This window comes from Cricetulus griseus, chromosome 2 (genome assembly GCF_003668045.3).
Source record: "Cricetulus griseus strain 17A/GY chromosome 2, alternate assembly CriGri-PICRH-1.0, whole genome shotgun sequence".
NCBI lineage: Eukaryota > Metazoa > Chordata > Mammalia > Rodentia > Cricetidae > Cricetulus > Cricetulus griseus.
The window spans coordinates 305,325,280-305,349,175 of NC_048595.1; the positions used below are offsets into that span (position 1 = coordinate 305,325,280).

General features: G+C 38.8%; 1 long non-coding RNA gene across 1 annotated transcript; it reads right to left on the bottom strand.

The window, feature by feature from the left end:
* Positions 1 to 1,077: 1,077 nt before the first annotated feature.
* Positions 1,078 to 6,550, bottom strand: LOC103162920. The gene is made up of 3 exons (XR_003482548.2): positions 6,427 to 6,550; positions 3,302 to 3,505; positions 1,078 to 2,929 (listed from the first exon to the last, which is right to left on the bottom strand). It is a non-coding gene; the product is annotated as an uncharacterized LOC103162920 (long non-coding RNA).
* Between the last annotated feature and the right edge of the window lie 17,346 nt (positions 6,551 to 23,896).

Sequence of the window (23,896 nt, forward strand, 5' to 3'; positions counted from 1 at the left end):
CCTTAATGATGGCATGTAACCTGAGAGTTGAACAATAGAATAAACCCTGTCCTTTCCAAATTGCTTTAGGTCATGGTGCTTTAGCACATCAATAGAAACTCTAATGAGGACAAAAGTATTTATTTGAGGCTTAAAGTTCCTGTGGGTTAGGGTCTCTAATGGCAAAGACACCTTGGCAGCATCAGCAGACATGGCAGCTGGAGCTGGAAGCTCAGAGTCAGGACTCGTGAATACCAAACAGAAAGCAGAGGTGGCAACAGAAGCATGGAGCTTTTGAAAACCTCCAAGCCCACCCTCAGTGACATACTTTCTTCAGCAAGGCCATACCTCCTAATCCTACCCAAACAGTGCCACAAGCTGGAGACCAAGTACTCAGATGCTTGAGAGTATGGAGGGCATCTCATTCAAACCACCACAGAGTTTAAAGCAAAAAACTTAAAAATTTAAATATAACTAGGAATACATAACCAAATGACTCTGTTTATCAATACCAGGTGATACTTTCCCACAGTGTTTTCTAGAAACATGATGCAGGTGGCACTGGTCATATTATGATGATTGTGTTGGGATCTCATGAGGTCTATGGATACAGCTTTGGCTGGCAGTGGACCACTTAAAGACTAAATTACTTTTGAAAAAAATTCAATCCCTGAGATTATATTAAAAAGAGAGCCTCAAGTTGTGAAAAGAGTTCTATAAATTTTCTTATCATGTTTAAGAAAGTAGGTACATATTGGCTATAATGCAACATAGGTTGAATACCCATTATATAAAATGCTTAGGACCATAATTGTTTTAGAGTTGGAATTTCTTTTTTGTTACATGGAGGAATGGGCATCTCTGGAACAGACAAATCACAGCTGAAGAAGATGGAGAGGGCTTACTGAGAAGGTCTTTTCTACACTGAGGATCCTGAATAAAATATGTGGTGCTAGTGTTTTGACTGGGACCCATAACATGAGATTAGGTGTAAGATTTTCCACTTGCAGCATCATGACAGTTCTCAAAAAGTTTGAATCTTGGAGCATTTCAAACTTCAGACCTTTGGATAGGAATATTCAAACTGTATCATATTTTATTATTTTTTTTCTAAATTACAGAAACATTGTAGTAGCTTGTACAACTCTCATTTCAGACAACATATTTTTCATTAGAAAAAAGGAAGGCAGGGAATCACAGTCTTGTTAACAGCTATAGTATCATATATTAGACTTTAGATTTACAAGGATATATCACAGGTTTTCCAGTACACTCAGGTTCCTTGTTCATTAACTGATAGCCAGCATCAAAACTGTATTATGTCAGTATTTTTATTACTTTCTATTTGTGACAATAACTTTACTTTTCTATTTGGGATATTAAAAATACATATTTTCTTTATGTAAGTTTATTATACAAAACCATGTAAGTTTAGAGGGTAAATTACACTGGCAGTGTGAAGATGAGCCCTAAAATGAAGACAGACAAAAACTGCTGAAGAATGACCAACACTGGCAGAGAACAAATAGAAGAAAGCCCATCTAGGTGTTCGTAGGAGATTCTACAACAAACCTGTCAGGTAAATTTTCTTACATTATTTAACACTTCTGGGTCTCAGCTTCATCTTCCAATTGAACACTTTCTAACTAATTCTCTTTTAGCAACGAAATATGGGGTGTAATTATAGGTAATGCTAAGGATGAGATTAAGAAAAATTTGTTGGCTAAAAATAGATTTTCATGCCTATTAGGATTTTTTCCTGGAGTCTCTCCATGGGCAGAGAAGGAAGGTCAAGTTCATTAACAACACTTTCCATCTCCTTGTCTGTTCCTCTTCCATTTCTTTGTGCTTTCTTACAAGTGACTAATTTCTACTTGATGCTCTATATTGCAAAAGACGCCCATGGACACAACAGCCAGACCAAACTGACCTTCCTAGAGTGGGTCTAACATCTGTCCTTTTTACTCTTGTTTCTAATCACAATTTGCCTATATATTGCTACCACCAGACTTTGCCTTGACAGCTGCTACTGTGGAACACTATTTGGAATGACATCATCAATGAAAGGTTCTGGTATATAACAGCCTTAGGAAGCACTCGCTACTGGACAAGTGAATGTGATTTAGTTGTGCAGACCAAGACAAGGCTCTATAATAGCAGAATATTGCATCAGATTGTCTGAGAAACTTAAGGGGCTCCTTGCAAGTCAAGGAGAAAACTGATAAAATTAAAAATCCTGTCCTCTAAGCAATAGAAAGATCATAGTACATCATATACCCTGTCTTGTTTTAGACAATACCATCTTTTAAATGAAGGCAGGAAATATTTTTTTGTTAATTGCTGTAGTGCCATGATTTTATAGTTTAGATTCATATGAATGTATCTTTGAGTTTTCTAGACAGCTCAAGCTCCTTAGATACTCACCAGAGGCTCCATTGAAGTTTATACTTAAGGTTACATATGCTGGTATTTATTAGAAAGTGAATATGAAATTGTCAGTTCTCTTCTTGCCTTAATTTCAGTCTAGACTTCATAGTGCTAGTGCTACTTTTACTCCCACACTAATACATTTTAAAATAAAGCAATCATATCTGTTCCAGTCTTAATGCCAACAGAGTCCCATCACAGATGTACATGAGCATTCAGATATGCATGGACTTATACTTGTCAGAAATACTTGCTGCTTATGGCATTAAGTCAAACCATACCTCTGCAGGCATCACTAGACAGTCTCACAAATAGTTCCTCATTCTTGTTTCTTTCCTTCTGTTCATCAAGGGTTCATTTTTGTGTTGAGTAGTTGCATGAATGCCATGTCTTGGCCCAAGATCAATGTCACTTTCCTAAAGTACACTTCTGCCTGGCTGACTGTGTATATGTGAAGTTATTTCTACTCCATGAGGCAGTTGTTATTTTTTCTTGTTGGCTGGATTCCCAGTGGATCCTGATACTGAAAATCAGGTTGGGTTAGTATGGACCACATGTGTCAAGTTCAGGATCAATGATTTAAATCAATCTCACCCACTTTCAAACACCTCCAGTCAGCACTGCTTACAAAATAAGGCATAAAGATTATGAAAACAGAGCTTTAAATGCCTACAATAACAAAATATATGGCTAATTTTCAATTTTTCTTTAAATGCCTCTTTGCTCAGAGCAATTTACAGATTTCTCGAACCATTTAATTACCTAAATCTAGGAGGAAAGTTAAAATAGAAAGCCAATGGTATAACTGTACTGCATCTATCTTATCCTATACACTGAAAAAACAAAGTTACTTTCATTGCTGGAAGGAATTGAATAATAACCATGTACCACTTACTTCATATTTAGAGCTCCAGGCTTGACTTAGTGTGAGCAGCGAGCTAAATATGGACAAGTATACTTGGGGACAAATGATACAGCAATTCAAAACTTCACATCCTGTATACTGTCCTTCTGTATGAGGTTGGGTGGGTTACTTCATACCCTGAAGGCTCACTTCTCATATCAGTAAAATGCGAAAATGTCCTTTCGTAGTGGCATTCTGTGAAGACAGAAGATCACCTTAAATACCTGGTAATGCCAGAGTTTTTGAAAAAGTTCAGTTAAAAAATTTGAAGTAAGAATAATCTAGAGTTTGACCTGGATCATTTCTAGACACATTATCATATGCTGTTGATAGTGTACTTGTCATTGTTGATATCAAAGTCAGTTTCTTGTCTTAGCTCTGTAACTGAATGCTTTTTTTTTTCTGACACTATAATACTGTCAGAGACACAACACCTCATTTCTAATTATATGATATGAAACTGAATACTTAGCAATGGGTTAATAAACAATGGGTTATTCACAAATTTGTAAAATGAATCAAATGCATAGACAAACCTTTGGTACCCATGTTGGCATTGGTGTATGATTTTTTTCAACTTTTTTTATTTGAATTAGAAACAGGATTGATTTACATGACAATCCCAGTTCCCTTCTCCCATCCGTCCTCCCCTACCCCCCCCAACTAAAACCCTATCTATCACATATCCTTTCTGCTCCCCCTGGACGATGAGGCCTTCCATAGGGTGTCATCAGTGTCTAGTGTATCCTTTGGGATAGGGCATAGGTGTATGATTCATTCTAACATTCTTAATGTAATTTCATTTCTGTGCAAACAAATAGGTGACTTCTAATGATGTGTTGGGTATATAATTGTTGAACTGTGGTACTATATATAGGTAAAAAATAGACTTTTTTCTTATGACTTAGAATCCTTAATATTTTCTAATAATCAATGGAGTATTGATATGGTCTGATGTGTCTTAATATTTTCTAATAATCCATGGGGTATTGATATGGTCTGATGAGTACTGATAGCAAAATGTGTCAATCACAGTCCTAAGAGTTTATGATACAGACAAAGAAAATTGCAACACTGATACTCTGCATTGTGTCCTAGTTCAGGGAAATTTATAAAAGTCAGAGGCTCTCATGATGGTTCTACCTAAGAAAGTCTTCCCCACACCCCTTTCTACGCTGGTCAGTGGTCAGACTTGGAGGAGGATCTGAAAGGGTGTAACTGTGAGATAAAATGTCTTGGTTGTACCTGTTTGTGGCTTAGCTTTGTATTTAAATAGCAAACAAAAAAGGAAATAAACTTGAAAATTATTTGTCATCATAAAAATAAAGCAAAAAATTAAAATAAAAAAGTCAGGAGTTCTGCTTTATTAATTGCTGTATTTAATATCTAATAAATACTTGATGACTAAGTGGGATTAAATTTATTATGGTATTAAAAGCAGTTATTTTATGTCTCTGTTTTCTTTGTTAAACTTATACCAACACAATGCAAATTTAATATCATCACTCAGAGAATCATTAATCAAACATACCCTCATGATGGATACATAAGAATTTTCCTAAGATTTGCCTTTTATAACCAGAAAAAAGTATAACAGCATCAATATTCTTCAAAAATAAGATAAAATAGAAACAATTTTGGAGTATTTAATTTAAATTTGACATAAGTTATATTTCTCTTGCTCCCACCTCATCCAATTAGTATATTTATTGTATATGTATGTATAAAGAATATATGCATATCCTATGTTACAGTTACTTTTGTATACTTTACAATTTCTCTATAATTATGATGCATCTAATCTTTAGAATTTGAAATATAAAAATCTTAAGGGAATAGTATGGTACACTCAAAACCTATTCTTAGAAATTAGATTACATCAGGAACAATTTAATTTATTCATGATAATAAAGCCTTCTTGTATGCTGGCAATACACACACACACACACACACACACACACACACACACACACACACACACACACACACACACACACACACCAAAAATAAAACCACTTACATACAAGCACATACTTCCTTTAGTTGCCTGAGAGAACAGTAATGCAGTTCTTTTTCAACATTCATTCTTTTTAAAATTAATTTTAAATTAAAAACAATTTTATTTTACACACAAATCCAGTTTTCTCTCTCTACTTTCCTCCCACACCCCATACACACCTCAGAGAGGGTGAGGCCTCTTGTTAAGAACAACAACCAGGCATGTTGGAACAATCTAAATAAGATGAGCAGCTGTTGAGTAAGGTCTGTAAGCCTATAACCATTCTGCCTCTATCCTTTGACTACTCTGAAGGTCATGTGCAGTGCTGGATGGTTGGAGTATCTTCTTTGACTACTTGCCTCAGCATCTGGGTCTCTGCTCTGGGGTCTTCTCTGGATACTTAGAGGAATGTTGGTTCTGTATATGGTCAAGGTAAGAGTAACCTCTAGTCAATCTTCCATCCTATTCTCTGGAGCAGCCCTCAACATGGAGGGTAGGGATATCTATATCCTTCCCTGACTTTTCATTGCAACATGACCTTCACAGGCACTTTCTACATGGTTTTCCAGAGAGTACTCAGTAGGACCAAGCCTCAGTTTCCCAGCAGAAATCTTCTCATCATTAAGTACCTCTTTTGGCTCTCTTCACTAACTCATTTCCTCACTTCTAGCTTGCCAAATAGATACTTGTATCTAAACACCCATGTCATAGTGGTCTTTCTGAAAATGGAGTATAATCTAAGGGTATATGCTAGATATTAGGTAGTTTCTGAAAGCCCAGGGTTGTGTAAATGTAAATGAAGTGCTTTTTCTAGGCTGTTACTAGATTTGAATCTAGCACGTGTGAGAGGAATATGCAACAGAACAATGTACATTGGATTCATTTCTACTAGAGACATGATGAAAAAGCTATGGCAAGTAGTCACCAATTATTCTTTTGGAGATCTGCAAAACCTTCAAGGAGAAGATGGTGTCACATCAGTTATTTGAAAGATACCAAGGATTATTGACAGTGGAGATAAAAATAATGAAATGTTGTTTGAAGTCAATGATAAATCAATGACAAGATAATAGATGTGTGGAGGAATGTGGGTTATTCAAAGAAAAGAATACTGTACCTGAGCTCAAAATTGTCTGAAGCAAGAGGGCAGAAAGCAAAGCAGATCTGAGTTAGTCAGTGACAGTCTGGGCATTTGCGGAAACCCTGGACTGAGTGGGGGAAGAATGCTTCAGAAGTGTACATACTGAACTATTTTTTTCTCATGTGACTTCTAAAAAAAAATAGAATCTCACCCACGCATCATCAGTCACTTCCTTTGCCATCATTATTTTGAAAGTATGACTCACTGATAGAACATTTTCCCTGAAACTCAAGACATTTTAGAATCTGTGTGTATTTTATTATGCTCTCTGAATAGGACAAGATTGCCTGGGGTTTCAACATTTCTTTCTGTCTTATAATGTCTGTCTTACTATAATTCATTTATTTGGAACTTCCACTTTAAGGTATGGTACATGCTCCCTGTGTCCTGAAGGGGACTGTGACTGCTTCTCTCCCATACAAAGAAACTTAGGAACAAGAATAAAAGCATGAAGTCCAAAAGCAAGGCTCAAGTAGAAACAGAGACTAGGCAAGCATTGCTCTGGGGACCAGCAATTCAAGCCTCTTGCTCTGGACCTCCTGCACATGGTTTGTTGGTCCTTGGTGAGTGGTTGAAGTTTTCACCATTTTGTTTTTCAATGAGGTGCTGTGTTTGACCATCTCCCAGATCTCTACTTGTCACAGTACTCATGGTAAGTTAAGATCAGGGATAAAACTGCATCTTTCTTGTCCCTAACACTTAAAATTAATAAAATGATTATTTGAAAATTGATGATATTCCTTTTAAAAAATATAATGCAAATGTTACTGCCACTAGTTCCTTTAAAATATCCATTTTTGATTTCATGTAAGTTCTATTAATTAAAAGTACATAATCATGATCATATGAAATAATTTTCTAAAACACATTTGCTGGCACTGGGCCTTCGGATATGTTTTACTGGCTGCTGGAAAGATGGCAACATTTCGTTAAGATATGATTCATAACCACAGGACTAGATATTCTGAATGTACTCTCCATTGAAATGCAGACATTAGAGATGACAGATAATAGCCTATTTTGAGGGTTAGCATTCCTTAAGGCATTGTTATAGCTTAAAACAAGAGGATCAAAGAACTGCCTGCTTTTTTAGCCACGTGCCATATACTCTAAACAAACAACAGCTGAAGAAGCAACTGGGATGGCTTCATTTCTGCATTATTTAATCTAATGCATTCTGATTTAGTGTCGTGGCTTTTGTTTTATATTAGAAAATAAGTTAGATTGCTCAATGAGTGATTTATCTTTCCCCCACATGATCAGGATAGGGGCTTTTGTTTGTTTGGTTTAGGCATAGGAGACTAGTAGAATACAGGTGATATGAGGGAGGAAGAGGGATAATGATAGAAGGATGTTGTCTTACAGAGAAATAAATATGGAAGTGGTAACTTGAGCATAGTGAAGTCAGAGGCTGCATGAGCTGAGAAAGTCTGCCCAAGGGTGGCTCATGATTGAAAACCCTGAGTGCAGCAGCTCCCTCACAATAGCTTTCTTTTATTAGAAAATCCAAAGTGGAGTATCATCTAGGGAGCTGAAAGGAAATGTTTGTGTGATCAGTAGCTAGTTTTTAAAAATCTTATTAGATGTTAGAAATCTTCAGCCTGCTCATTTACTTTCTTGAAAACAAACAGTTCTGGGAAATACACCTTGGACCTAATAGTACAATGTCAAAGGAACTGTTTTTTCTTTTTTCTTTTCTAAAACATTTATAAATAGGTGCAAGGTACATGTTAGGACACTGTATTAGATACACCAACATAGAAATCTAAGGGTTGATTTTGCTGAGACGTGGTAAGAATCCTTCTAAACAGGAGCAATGGAGATAGTGGGCACTCATAGGATCTTGCTGAAGGCTGGCTGCCCTAATATACACTTCATTTAAATAATTAATATAATCTTCACAAATTTAAATAGTAGTTTTATTTTAAAGTGGATAAAATTGAAGTTCATTAAATTTATTGTGGACACACTTTTAATAGCTGTTAATATCAACAATCTCATTGTTTCAAAAGCTGTGCTTTCTAAAATGTCACTGTTTTCTTCTGATCATAAATGTCTGGTGTAATCTAAGACACATGATACACTTTTTTTTCCAAGAATCAAATCACCATCATTTGATTTCAAGATAAGTATAGCAAAGGCCCCACAATGAAAGCCCATCATTGTTTAACTTGGATTTGAGAATCATAGGGCACACCTGGCAGTTTAGTTTGATTGGGGGTTTGATGCATTTTGGGTGGGATGAAGACTGAGCTGTTACAGGACAATAGTCAGCCACCAGGAATCTCCAGGAACCTGTTGTTTTATGGCAGCACTGAAATAGGATGAGGCAAAGGAGCCCTGTGTCATACTTGGAAAATTTAGGGGTATGCCTAACTCAGTAATAAAATACTGTTTTAGGGTCACCTTAAAAACTCAACAAATTACAGACCAACCACCTATTTTTATAAATACAAAAGGACTCAGAGCTCCAAACTTCTTCATTCTATGAGATATCTTTGTCTCTTGTCTGTCAGTAGTCTAAGGAAAAAGGATGCACCCTGAATAAAATCAGAATGAAGAGTTACCCCTACTAGGTCCAGGTGCCATGTTTAGGGAGGATGGTGATAATATTGTTTGTAGTTTCACCCTCCCAAGAATCTCCAATTTGACTATAGAAATGTAGATGGAAGTTTCTGTCCCACTGGTCCTGTACCTGTTCAGTCCCAAATAAACACACAGAGGTTTATATTAAACACTCAGAGCCTTTTGCTCAGGCTTATTACTACCAAACTCTTACAACTTAAATTAACCCATATTATTATCTAAGTTTAGCCAGGTGGCTTGGTACCTATTCTCAGTGAGGCATTCTCATCTTTCTTTCCCTGAGTATGGCAACTGTATCTACCTTTCTTCTTCCCAGAGTTCTCCTACTCTGGTAGCCCTGCCTGTATTTCCAGCCTGGATACTGGGCAATCAGCATTTTACTAAAGCAATACAAGTGACAAATCTTTACTGTGAATAAGAACATTATCCCACATCAATAGAAACATCACTTACTATGGCCAAATACCCTGGTTTGCTCCCACTGTTGGGGTTTAATATTGAAAGGATTGGATTCTTGAGGACTATTTTCTCCAATATGCTGTCAATCATTCTAACAAAGGGGTAATACTAGGTGGGGGGAGAGGGAGAGAGAGTAAGGGTGAAAGAAACTGACTGAGATATAGAAGAGTTTACACTAAATTTGGTTATTACAATTAGGGTCATGCTAAACTGTGTGAGGTCATGGGCCATGCAATTTTCTTTTCTCTTCAGGTTACGCCAGCCTGGGAATGTGGTATGGGGGTATCAGTCTCATTGATGTCATCTGAGTTTTTCTTCTATTTGGTTGTGCTGAATAATCTAACCCAAGGCCAGATACTTGCTAGAAAGTGCTCTGCCACTGAGTTCTGCCATCCCACTTTTCAATGATTTTCACTTCCAGATGCCGTGGGCCCATTAACTCAGTTCCTAATCTGTTTTACTTATCACTGAAGTCCGTAGGAGGCAATGAAGCTGAAATATTGAGCAAGCCCTTGTGGGCTCCAGTATTGCACATAGACATCAGTGACTATTAGTGTGACTGAAGGTTTGGAATTTTCAAAGCAGACAGACAAGCTATTGCTGATGCTTCCTGCAGGGGTGGCTTTATCCTGTTATCCTCAGTGAACTAAGAATTGCTTTTCCAGTCTATTTTCAGTGAGTTCCATGTAGCTATTATTCCATTTATTTAGACACAAATGAAATCTAGTGAACTTCTACTGCCAAACTGAGGCAGAATTACTATTAAGTTAGAGAAAATGAATGATGTTCTAGGGCTCTCGAATAGATTTGTACTAAGTTTTAATAAGTTTTCTTAATGACTACAATACTATAGGCTAAGATGTGCTCCATGCTCATTCATATATGAAACTCAATAGGTTTCCCATGTATTTGGAGATAGGGATTAGTAGGCCTCTAATCCCAAAGTACCAGTGACCTCTTAAGAAGAGGAAAAGATCACTCTCACATCCTCTCCTCTGTTCTTCCATCTTCTCTCCTCTCTCTACCATGCAAGGACTCAGTGAAACACCAGGTTGTCTTTAAGGCAGGAAGAAAGCCCATTGTAGAAACTCATCATGGTGACATTTCAGTTTTGAGCTTCCAGCCTCCACGATTTTGAGAAAAGCATTTTCTATTGTTGAAGTCATCCAGTCTGCATCATTTATTACAGCAGTCAAAGCAGGATACCATGGTTCATTTTGTCCACCGACTTGTATCTGAATATCAGGCCTGCACATTGGAATCAACACCGCTGTCTTCCCAGTCCCATATTACAGTAATTTATGATTCAGAGCAGCGACACCAACTCAAAGACAGAAGCACTTTCTGGAGAGAGACTGATAATTTGACTTCTAAGAAGCTATGCAAACATCAGGAGTGATAAGAGAACAGGATAAAATACAGAGTGATAAAAAAAGTTTCTGCTTGAGGAATTCAAGTGGCTATATTTTTTTGAGCACAATAATGGGATCAGGTTTGGAATGTCACTGAGAGGTGTGCGGGTGAGGGAGGAGCATAATGACTACAGGATAGTAGGTAGAAGTGAGAACTCCAGATTTAAAACCTGGACTCAGGGGTTGCACAGTTGCTCTCTATTTCCTTGATTCAGTTCCTTATTGATAATGTGGGAAGAACTCTAGTACCTTTATTATCAAACTTCTATATAGAACAAATTTTATAAAATATTCAAAGCATTTCGAACAATTGCCTGGTGCATGGTAAATGTACAACAAATTTTACCTACTTTATAATAGCTTGTTACCATTGTTCCCCAAATGAATGGAATTCTTATTTGTACTATTGCATAACTCTTGGCTATATTCTGTATATTATATCCACACTCAATACATTTCTATGTATTATCTTGTCTTCAAAATATTCACGTAATTTTGTTAAGATAAATCTTTCTGCTAAAAGCTGCCTGAGCCCCACCGCCACGTGTGAGCTTTAAGCCAGCCTCCTGCCCGAGTTAGGCCCAAATGAATACATAGAAACTTGTATTAGGTACAATGCTGCTTGGGCAATGACTAGGACTTCTCATCTGTTAGCTCAGTCTTAATTATCATAAATCTATATATGTTATAAGACTTATCTTATCGGACGCCTTAATGGCATCCCTCCTTGTCGGTGGATCACATTGTGCCATAGGGAGCAGGAGCGGAGGGGAAAGAGGGAATACTTCCTGTTTCCTCGCTTAGATATGAGTCTCCTTGCCATGTCACTTCCTGCCTGGATCATCACTTCTCTACTACATTTCCCAGAATCCTCTTTGACTCCTAGTCCTTGCTTGCCATTGGCCAAACAGTATTTTATTCAACAATCAATAAGATAAACATACAAAGAAGTACATTCCCCATCATAATTTGGATACTTTCTCCTCTAAAACAGAGGGTACGTTTTCAGAATACTCAGAGTGGACATTTTTTTCTAGTCTCTTGCAGGGAGAAGAATGACTAAACATCTTCAAATGAACTTAAATTTCACCATTTATTCAATGACCTAATCCGGCAAGCTTTACTTTTTGTCTTCATTTTATCTCCATTCTTCAGGAAGAATGGACTTTTCAAAAGGAATATCCGACAGCATTACTTTCTTCCTTCTCTACTATTTAAAAATTCTGAACTGTGGTTTCAATGTGCATACTCCTCATATACCAAGTTGCCTCTTCATTAGGTGTGTATGTGTGCTGCCAACAGTGTGTATGCTGCCCACCAGGCCAGGAAGTACTCAGCATCCTGCAATAGGGCTGCTTCCCTTCCTTTCTATGCAAACTCCAGGTTCCTTCCCTTGTTTTCTTCCTTTTTTGCACCTCCCTTCCCTCCTGAAGAAACTGCTTGAGTTGCCTAAATGTGAGTTTGCACTCTGTGACTTACCACTGAGCTGTTGATAATTACATGTTCAGCTTGTAAATATGTGATCAGCAGTTGCATGGCATTAAGAGATAGATACTCGAGAATAAACTGGGCTTAATTCTTTAGGCTTTAAAAAGTATTTCCATTTTATGCTGCTTAAATTCTCTTATAATGAATTTACTTTCTACATTGTCCCATCTCCAACCTTAAGAAGCTGCATGTGCAGACACTACAATCTTTCACAAATGAAACCTTTCATTTTGTCATTTCTTTAATTTTACTTCTGCAGTAAGGTAGGAATGCATTGCAGTTTGGGAAAAATGATGATTGCATTATTCCATCTCATGTAATTTACTGAGGACTTGCACATCTTAGAGTAAATTGCAAGGACCAGGACTGCACTTAAATGAAGTGCAGCTGCTGTTTTCCTGTGTACAAACAGTTCCCATATAACAGTTTGAAATAATCTCCAACAGTGTTCAGTAAGAGTACCAACAAGCTTTCTCATTGCTCTGGGAGATAATTCAACTGAGCTAGGAGGCTTACATTAAGTAGGATATCTTTTGAAACAGCTTAGTAAAAATTATTTTTTAAGTAGAAAGTGAAATTGGTTTGAAACTCTGTGTGCATGTATGTTTTAACATTATATTTACTTTTAGATGACATATAAAAATAAAAAAATATTTATATTAGTGGGTTGCAATATAATGTATGTTTTAACATTATATTTACTTTTAGATGACATATAAAAATAAAAAATATTTATATTAGTGGGGTGCAATATAATGTTTCAGTATATGCATGCATATATTGTAAGATATTTAAATCAGATTAACATTCTAAAATATTAACTTTCTTGCAAGTAAGCATGCATGCTCACATGCATGTGTATTTAGTTGTGTGTGTTTGCTTGTATTCAGTGTATTTGCTTGCATGTGTACTTCCCTGGATGTGTATATATATCTGCTTGTATGTGTATTTGTATTTGCTTATGTCTGAATTTACTTGCATGTGTGTATTTGCTTGTGTATGTGTATGTATGTGTGCATATGTGTGTTTGTGTGAGCATGTACATGAGTGGGCTAGGACATCAACACTGGGTATCTTCCTCAGTCTCTCTCCATTGTTTTTTGAGGCAGGCTTTCTCACCAAGCATAGAGTTGACTGCTTTGCCTATATGCCTAGCTATAGAAATTAAGAGATCCATCTGGCTCTGGTCCCACTACCTGATGCAGCACTGGGATTCTAGATGCCCATCACTGTCCCCAACTTTTACATGTGTGCTGGGGATCTGAACTCAGGTCCACATGCTCAAATGGCAAGACTTTACTAATTAAGCCATCTCCATGCCCTCAAAATACCTGATTAACTCTGATTTTAATTCCCACTGTATCAGTCCCACATATCCCCTGGGGAACTTCTGACATGGAGATTTTTGGTTTTCCAGTAAGTGTGGTTTCATGTAAAATCCTGTATCTGACCACAAATGCTTTCCTTATCTTACTGACTTCTTACATTACTACCAATCCTAATGCTATACTGGCATAATTCATTTAATTATGGCTATGCAGATAGTTGTATCTATAGCACACACAAGAATACTTAAATTCTATTTATTTTAAAAACTTTTATAGCCTGTAAAATGAGGTAAATTATTATTATTTTATTTATAGTCAGTGGCAGGTGGAAATAACTGTCATTAATTATTATTATTAGTTACATGGTCAATTAGTTTAAATAAAGTGGCACTGTTTTAACAAACTAAGTCAATCATGAACTTAGGCTCAATCTGCAAAAGTAAAATTTTTTTATCCAACTTCCAATATTAAGGATATACTTAAAGAATTCAGTATTGGGCTGGAGAGATGGCTCAGAGGTTAAGAGCATTGACTGTTCTTCCAGAGGTCCTGAGTTCAATTCCCAGCAACCACATGGTGGCTCACAACCATCTCTTATGAGATCTGGTGCCCTCTTCTGGTGTGCAGATATACATGGAAGCAGATTGTTGTATACATAATAAATAAATTAAAAAAGAATTCAGTATTATGGATGTTATAACCAGTATGCACAAAACAATGTCCTAACCATATCTGCAAGAGCAAGGGAAATTTTTTCAGAAGAGGAAGTGAGCAGTGTTGGAGGTGCTATGCCAATGTCAATTAAGTCAGAGATAACATTGACATTGACACTATTGTATAACCAAACTGATGAGTGTGGATCATTTTGAATGCTATGGATGGGTCATCATTTCAGGATAGTATGAACAAGTAAGTAATGAGAACCTAGGAAAAATAGGCCCAAGTCAGAGTGGGAATAACTCATGAAAAGAAATAAGGTGAGATTAGACTTTTATGATCCAATGAGTTGAGAACTTCAACTTGTGTGAATGCCATTGTCATCTTTAATATTATAAATGTTATTCTAACAGTGGCTTTAAGAATGGACTGAATGATGACAATATTGGAGTCATAGAGACCCTATAAAAAACTACTGCATTCATGTAGCTATGATATTATATAAATGTCTGACCCAGAGAAAATTCAAAGGAGTTGATGGGAAGCAGTTAGTAGATGACTTGAAGTTAAGGAATGCACTCCCTCCCCCCAGTAATTAAGTTCATAGGATGATGTGATTAGATATGTAAGGTATGGGGAGTATTCAAGTAAATTTTGAATAGAATAGATAAATAAAACACAATAAGTAACTAAAAGGTGTGTGAGTGATTTTCTAGTTGCCATGTAGAGTGTACCATTGAGTATAAGTTCCTAAAGCTAAGAAAGGAGTTGGCTGTGTGTCCATCTGAAACGCTATGGCAAAATATCTTAGACTTGGTATTTACTTAGCGATAAATTTTAATGTGTTTCAGGATGGCCTCAAATTGGCTACATAGTAGGGGATGATTTGGGATTTCTGCTCCTCATGGCTGCACCTCCTGAGTGCTAGGGTTGGTGGTGAGTGTCACATAGTGGGTCTATGTAGTGATAAGGACTTAACCCATTGTTGCTTTATGCATGCTAGACAAACACTCTACCAACTGAGTTATATCTCCAATCTCAGCTGGGTTACTTGTGCCAAGGTTTATTGCTCCTCTTTTGAAGGCTGGGAAACTCAAGATCAAAGGGCTAGCACATTCGTTGACTTGCTAGGGCTTTCTCTCTATGTAAGAGATGGTGCCTTGCATTTAATGATGAAAGAGATGGACATGCTTTCTTAGGTCTGTTCCTAATGTCCTACTCCCACTTATGAGGGTAGTATTCTCATGACATGCTCAACTGAAGACTTCACTTCTAAAACAAACTACATATGAATTTTGGGGAGTGAGATACAAACTTTCAAGCCATAGTTCTGTGAGTTTATAGAGATATCTAACAGTCAAAAAGAAAAAGCGCAAGGGGCTTAAGGAACACTCAAACATTCATGGAGTTAGGTGTAGAATCCCATCAATAGAACTGGAAAGAGTCTGATAGAGAAGTAAAGGGAAGAGCACTGAGGCTGGAAACAGTGGCCCTATTTATTTATCAGCTGTACTGAAGAGAAGTATTTCTCATTCCAGAGCTACAGACACTGCCCAGGCAGCCCTTGGGGTTCCTTGCCTCTGTACTTGTCCTTCAGCTGTCATCTCCTACCCAAGTCTCTGTTTAAATTACAACTCCTCTGTGAAGCCTGCTTGATTAGAGACCTGGAACACACACTGAATGCTGAGGACCAAGTGCCTATTCACTAATCAGAAACTCGGTTTTCTTAAACTAGAGACACTGTGTGCCTTGCCAGAAGTAGGTTTACGGGCAAATCTATTGGCAGTGGATTCTGAGACAGTATTCAGTTGTACATAGTTCATCGGGGGGGCACCTGAGTTGATATTTTGTTTATTATCTAACAGATAAAGCTTGCCTGAAGATCAGAGTGCAAAGTTAGCCACACTAGTTAGCCATCAAAGTCAGGAGGTGGTGGCACACACCTTTAATCCCAGTACTCAGGAGACAGAGGCAGACGGATCTCTCTTAGTTCAAGGCCACCTTGAGCTACACAAATTTGATCCAGTCTCAAAGAGAAACAGAGCTCACACAAAGGTGATCCCAGCACTTGGGATCCCACACTTTTAACCTGAGAACCAAAGAGAAATATAAGGTGGGAAGAGACAGGAGCTCAGGGCAGTCTGAGATTTGATGGAGACAAATGGCTGTCCGAGGATTCATGGAGACAGGATCATTTCAGTCTGAGGTAGAGGTTAAGAGCTAGTGGCTGGCTGCTTTGCTTCTCTGATCTTCAGTTTTAACTCTAATATCTGTCTCTGGGTTTTTATTATTAAGACAACTAGAATTTGTGCTACAAGCACTCTTTATAATAAAAATATTCGAAGGAAGTAATAAAATATTGGACAAATCAGGGTGTAATAGTAGTGGTTTCATCTTGGTTTGACTGAGTGGGAGTAGAGAAGCAAATTCCACCATAACATTGTCTTTTCTGGAGTAAAGGGCGTCTGACTTTTGTACTCTGGAATCTCACAAGGACTAGCCACTGGGAAAAAGTCCTAGGTGTAAGCTGTTAGTGCAGTATTGACAGCAGGTAGAGGAAGAGTGTGTCAGCAGATAGAGGGGATGTAGATGGATGTAGCCACTGGCAGGCAGGTATTCTCAGGCTTTGCATATTGTGGGTTGCAGCTCCTTTCTTGAATAAACTGGGGACTGTAGTGAAAAGGAAAGTTCTTTAAATCTCTTTTTAAGATTTATTCTTTTAAGGAAAACAATCCAAAATGCTACCACCCAAGATTGTCATTGTTAACTTCTCAGAGTATTTGCCTCAAATCTTTCTTAAAGACCATTCCACAAATAAATAAAAGTAATGCTCCTTTCACTTATTTTGCCTAGCAGTTTTCCATTACTAAATTTATGATTAGATAACATTTTACCGTGTATTTGAACTATGATTTACAATTGCCATTGCCTTAATTTAGGGCTTTTAAGTATTTCTCCATTTTCACCTTGCATTTTTTTTGAGAGAGTGACTCATTTTTTTGCTCTGCTTGACCTGAAACTCACATCAGCCCACTTCAGCCTCCCAAGCAGCTGGGATTACTGGTATGTGCCATCAAACCCAGTTTATATTTTTACTTTTATAAAATATTATTTGATCATATTTCATATTAAAAATTAGTAGTGTGTGTGGTATATTTGCATGTGTATTCAGCTGTGTGTGTGTGTCTATATGCAAAAGCCAGAGCAGGACATCAGGTATCCTAGTGTTGGAGACAGGGTCTCTCACTGAACCTCACCATTTTAGTTAGGCCAGATAGTCAGTGGGCTTCCAGGACCCACCTGCCTCTGTCAGGCAATGCTAGGGTTACAGACACATTATGCCATGAACTGTTTGGCTTTTTTTTTAAAATGTGGATGACAGAGATTGAAACCCAGGTTCTCTTGTTTGTGTGGCAAGTGCTGTTACCCACTGAGCCATCTCTCCAACCTGAGCAACACATTTTCCTTAAAAACATTTCTCTAGACTTTTAGATTATTTTCTTGTCAAAATTCCTAAATATTCAATTACTGGAAAAAAGTCATGAAAATTTTCAAATATGTGGTAGATGGTAAATGTTAGGTCATAGAAACCTGGGGCAGATGGCTAACTGAGATGCCTATTAACTTATCAAAGTGGACTCTGCCTAGGTCTCCCAGCATCCCTCAGTGCCTGTGGCTACTGTCAGCTCTCCCAGCATCCCTCAGTACCTGCATCTCCTCCCAGCACTTCTGACCTCACCCCCTGCTCTAAACTAAACTGAACCCTATATAATTCAGCCATTTCAGCTACACCAGTCTCTTGGTTTCTTGGCCCAGGCTATCTCTCTTGGTCAATGGTTCCTCTCTTGTTCTCCTCCTTTCTCCTCTCATGTTCTGGTTTAGTCTGCTGACCATATTCAGCCTGGACTCTTCCATCTGCCTGCTTTCTTCCTTATATCTACAGTAAAAATTTCTCTATCTGTCTTATTTAGGTGTTCTATTGTTATGAAGAGACATCATGACCCTGATAACTTTTATGAAGGAAAACATTTAATTAGGTCTTGTAGCCTGGCTTATAGTTTCAGGGGTTTATTTCATTATCATCATGGCAAGAAACATGGTGACATGCAGGCAGACATGGTGCTGGAGAAGGAGCTGAGAGTTCTATATCTTGATTTGCAGGCAGCAGAAAGAGACTGTGTGTCAAACTAGGTATAGCTTAAACATATGAGGCCTCAAAGCCATGCATCCACAGTGACTCACTTTCTCCAACAAGGCTATACCTACTGCAACAAGATCACACCTCCTAATAGTGCTATTCTCTATGGTTGAGACATTCAAACATATGAGTCTATGGGGGCCATACCTATTCAAACCACCACACTATCCTTTGGGAGTAGTCATGTCCTCCTCCTCTCAGTAAATTTTCCTTCAGTAAAATTGCTTTTTTTGTGATAGGAGGTGCTGTTTAATATTTGTCATGATTTTTAAAGCTCAAAGATAACTCAGTTTTATTTTCTTCTATCTTTTATTATTGATTGATTACTTAATATAATTCTTTTTGCCTTGGAAACTGTAGACAATTTTGTAGAATGTTTGTTCAATCCATTTCTTTCTTTTCAGGGGAGCCCATGGTATTACTCACACACATTCCTTGTTTTTCCATTAAAGTAGAAAATAACATCTTGACCTCCTGTGAGGGATGGGTATCAGACATAATATCTTATCACTGCCAAAACATTTGTGAAGTGATGAGTATTTTGCATGTAAAGTTAGAGACTATAGCATTTCAGTACAGGGTGTGGGAGTATGTTGGGGAGGGGGGCACAGTCAGAATTGACCAAACTATTTTTAGGAAACTGTGTAAGTATAGGTAACTGTTAATTTTTAGGATTCTCTGTTTAAACTGCAATTGACAGCCCCAAACTAAGGCAAGAATACACAATCTCATTCCATATGCTCAATTCCAAAGTGACATCTTCCTGTGTTTATATGGGATCTCCTGAAATGAAGTCTTTTACACTGGGGGAGTACTGTTTTGTCCTTGTTGATTATTGAAGATTCTCTTAAGGCGTTTTGAAATTCAACTACTTGAAAGCAAAAACCTGAACAAGACAAGCCATTGCTAGCTCTATTGATGCCAGAATATGGATGTGGTAGTTAATCTTGATTGTCAGTTTGATGGACTTTAGAGTCATCTCAGAAAGTTTAGGTGTGCCTGTGGGGGCATTGGCAGAGAAATTTAACTGAAGTGGGAAGATCCACCCTCAATGTGGGTCACACCATCCTGTGGACTAGAGATGTGGACTGAATAAAAGGGAGAGAACATAAGCCACATTCATCTCTACTTCTTGACTCTGTACACTGTTTGACCAATTCATGTTGTTGCTGCCACAGCTAGAGCCTCTTCCAGCTGCACACCTGCCACCTCAGTGGAATGTACACTCAAACCTAGAACCCAACACCAACTTTACTTTCCTTAAATTGTTTCACTCAGGTCCTTTATCATAGCAACGAGAAAAATAACCAACACAGGAATGTTGATATTAAGGAGTAGAGCCTTCTCTGCTATAATCTAACTATGTGGCTCACAGGCCTTTGGAACTGGTTTGTGGGGGAATATGGAAGAGAATGGAGCCTTGGGCTAGAGAAGCCCTAGAATGTTGTAGACTGAGCTTAACCAGCAATTCTGGTGGGAGTGTGGAAGATAATGTCTGAGAGGCAATAAAGGTGATGTTAACAGTTGGAAGTACTGTCAGCAACTGGCACAAGTGGATCACAAGGATATGAAAAACTTGCAGGTTGCTGAGGAGAGAAGCATGAACAACTTATAGTTGTAGACAAGAAGGAAGCAGTGGTAGTTGTTAAAGAAAAGCCCCAGTGCTCTGTTCTGGTACAAAAAGGAAGGTGTCTAGATGGGAAGCTCCCACTAGTGAAAATGCAAAGTCATTTGAAAGGAGAGAATCAAGATTTAGAATACCCATCACAGGGGACTGGAGAGGAAGGTGGCCCTTAACTAGCTGTAACACTCAAGTTCCAGGGAATCAGATGCCCTCCTCTGAGCAACTCAGCACCAAGTGTGAACATGGTGCACATACATGCAAGTAAGAAAACAACTTACACATAAAATAAAGTGAATAAAATATTAATTAAAAATAGAATTACAACTACAGTGGTTCTCTAACACAAAATGGCCACCAAGGGAAGTGCTTTCTCCAGAACTAGACATGGTGGTAAGAAAGAAATATAAGGTAAAAGAGGAGACTTTAAGATAAACTTATTGAATAGGTTAGGGGCTCACACTTTTTTCTTTTTAGCTTTTCAAGACAGGGTTTCTCTGTGGCTTTGGAGGCTGTCCTGGAACTAGCTCTTGTATACCAGGCTAGTCTCAAACTCATTGACATCCACCTGCCTCTGCCTCCTGAATGCTGGGATTAAAGGTGTGCACCACCAATGCCTGGCTGGGGCTCACACTTTTCAATTATTATAGTAACAAAGGAAAGATAGTGCTGAAGGAAAACACAAAGCCAAGGGCAACAAACGTGTTCTACAAGATTGATGTAGCATCTAAGAAAAGCCAAATGCTCAGCAGAACAGTTGTTGAGCAAAAACTGAAATTTTGCTTTTAAAATATATAGCACTGGGCTGGGAATGTCTTAGTGGGCAAAGTGATTGCTATGCAGGTGTTAATGGTTGAGTTCAGAACCTTAGACCCAGAGCACACCCAGATAATGTGGTACTGGTAGTTGAAGTCTGCTAAGAGGCCCGAGCATGGCAAACATGGCACCAACAGGTTTTGCCTTTCACCTTTCCCTCTCCTCCTTGCAGAGAGGGGAGGGGGTTTGGAAATGTTAGATTACATTCGTAAAGCTAGCCACCAAGGTCTATTCCTTGTTTGGCCACTTACTCCTCCTGAGGCTGACCACCAAGTTACAGCTATAAAAGTATTGAAGTCCAGCAATCAAAAACACCCTTTGTCTCACCTAATTAACTTGCCCAATTGATAAGAGATATCATAATACAGGGAGCCATTGTAGGTTTAAAGAGAAATCAGGCACTAGGGAAATGTCTGGAGAGCTACAATGATGACACCAACTAACAGTCTAAGCAACAGAGGAGAGGCTACCTTAAATGCCCTCCCCTGATAATGAGATTGATGACTGACTTATATGCCATCCTATAGTCTTCACCCATCAGCTGGTGGAAGTGGAAGAAGACACCCACAACTAAACACTGAACTGAACTGAAATCCAGATGCAGAGAAGGAGGAGTGATGAGAAAAGAGGTCCAGATCAGGCTGGTGAAACTGACAGAGACAGCTGACCTGAACAAGGGGGAACTCTTGGTTCCCAGACTGATATCTGGGAAACCAGCATAGGACTATTCCAGACCCCATGAACGTGGGTGTCAGTGAGGAAACCTCAGAAATCTATGGGGCCTTTTGTAGTAGATCTGTACTTATCCCTAGCATAGGAATAGAATTTGGGAGCCCATTCCACATAGAGGGATACTCCCCTAGACACAAAGGGGTGGGCCTAGGTCCTATCCCAAAGGATATGACAGACTCTGAAGACCCCTTAAGGAAGTTCTCACCCTCCCTGGGGAGCAGAAAGAGTATGGGATAGGTAGGTTGTTAGTTGGGGGAGCAGGGGAGGAGGGGAGTGAGAGGGAACTGAGATTGACATGTAAAATAATCTTGTTTCTAATTTAAATAAAAATGCAGAGGAAAAAATTAAACACCTCATCCTAACAAGGGGTTTATCCTTTTATTTTTTTTTTATTTTTCCACTTTTTATTTAAATTATCCACAGGGATGACCCCAACTATGAATCCAAGCAGTGGTGGAGAAAATGCCATTGATGCCCTTCCCCTATGATGAGATTGTTGTCTACCTTGGTTACCATTCCTAGAGCCTTCATCCAGTAGCTGTTCAAAACAGAACCAAGCTAAGCACCGAACCATACTACTGGAATTCAGTTATGGAGAGGGAGGAGGGATGAGCAAAGAGCCATGACAGGGCTGGAGAAACCTGCAGAAACAGTGGACCTGACCTAGTGAGAGCATGGAGACCCTAGTCATAAAGCTGCGGAAACAGCATCGGACCTAACCAAGCCCTCTGAATGTGGGTGTCAGCTAGGAGGCCAGGGCAGTCTATGGGACCTCTATCAGTGGAGCCAGTGTTTAACCCTAGAGCACAAATGGACTTTGGGATCCCATTCCCTATGGAGGGATACTATTGTAGCCCAGATACAGCAAGCAGTGCCTGGGCGCCCCCCCTCCAAATGATATGACAGACTTTGAAGGTCCCTGGTGGAGGGCCTCACTATCCCTGGGGAGAAGTTGGGGATGGGTTTGGGGTGGTTGGTGATGGGAGAGGGAAGGAATGGGGAGGTGGATATGTAAATATGAGTGCTAATTAAAGAATTTAAATTAAAAAATGAAAGAAAAACAAATAACAAAAAAACCCAGCTCCAGGGAAGTCTGATGCCTCTGGCTTTGGCACCTACACTCACGTGTACATATCCACTCCACACTCATATACACATAGTTAAAAATAAAAATAAATCTTTGAAAAAATGGAAAAAAAGAAACAAAATTGTTTTACATGTCAATCCCAGTTCCCCCTCTCCTCTCCTCCCTTGCCCCCCACTAACACCCTAGCTATCCCATATCCTTTCTGCTCCCCAGGGATGGTGAGGCCTTTTATGGGGAATCTTCGGAGTCTGTAATATCCTTTGGGATAGGGTCTAGGCCCTCCCCTTTGTGTCTAGGCTCAGGGAGTATCCCTCCAGGTGGGATGGGCTCCTACAGTCTATTCCTATGCTAGGGATAAGTACTGATCAAAAGTACAAAAGGCCACATATATTTTGGAGGCCTCCTAACCGACACCCACATTCATGGGTTCTAGATCAGTCCCATGCTAGTTTCCCAGCTATCAGTCTGGGGACCAAGAGTTCCTCCGTATTCAGGTCATCTGTTTCTGTGGTTTTCATCATCCTGGTCTTGATCCCTTTGCTCATCACCCCTCCTTCTCTGCAACTGGATTCCAGTTCAGTTCAGTGTTTAGCTGTGGATGTCTGCTTCTGCTTCCATCAGCTACTAAATGAAGGCTCTAGGCTGGCATATAAGTTAGTCATCAATCTCATTATAGGGGAGGGCATTTAAGGCAGCCTCTCCCCTGTTGCTCTGTTGCTTAGATTGTTAGTTGTTGTCATCCTTGTAGATCTCTGGACATTTCCCTAGTGCCTGATTTCTCTTTAAAACTACAATGGCTCCCTCTATTATGGTATCTCTTATTTTGCTCTCCTCTATTCTTCCTCCAATTCAATGTTCCTGCTCTTCATGTCCTCCTCACCCCTCCTCTTCCCCCATTCTCATTCTCCTAGCTCCTTCTCCCCTCCCCCCATGCTTCCAATTTGCACAGGAGATCTTGTCCCTTTCCCCTTCTCCAGTGGACCATGCATGTCTCTCTTAGAGTTCTCCTTGTTTCCTAGCTTCTCTGGCAGTGTGGATTGTAGGCTGGTAAATCTTTGTTCT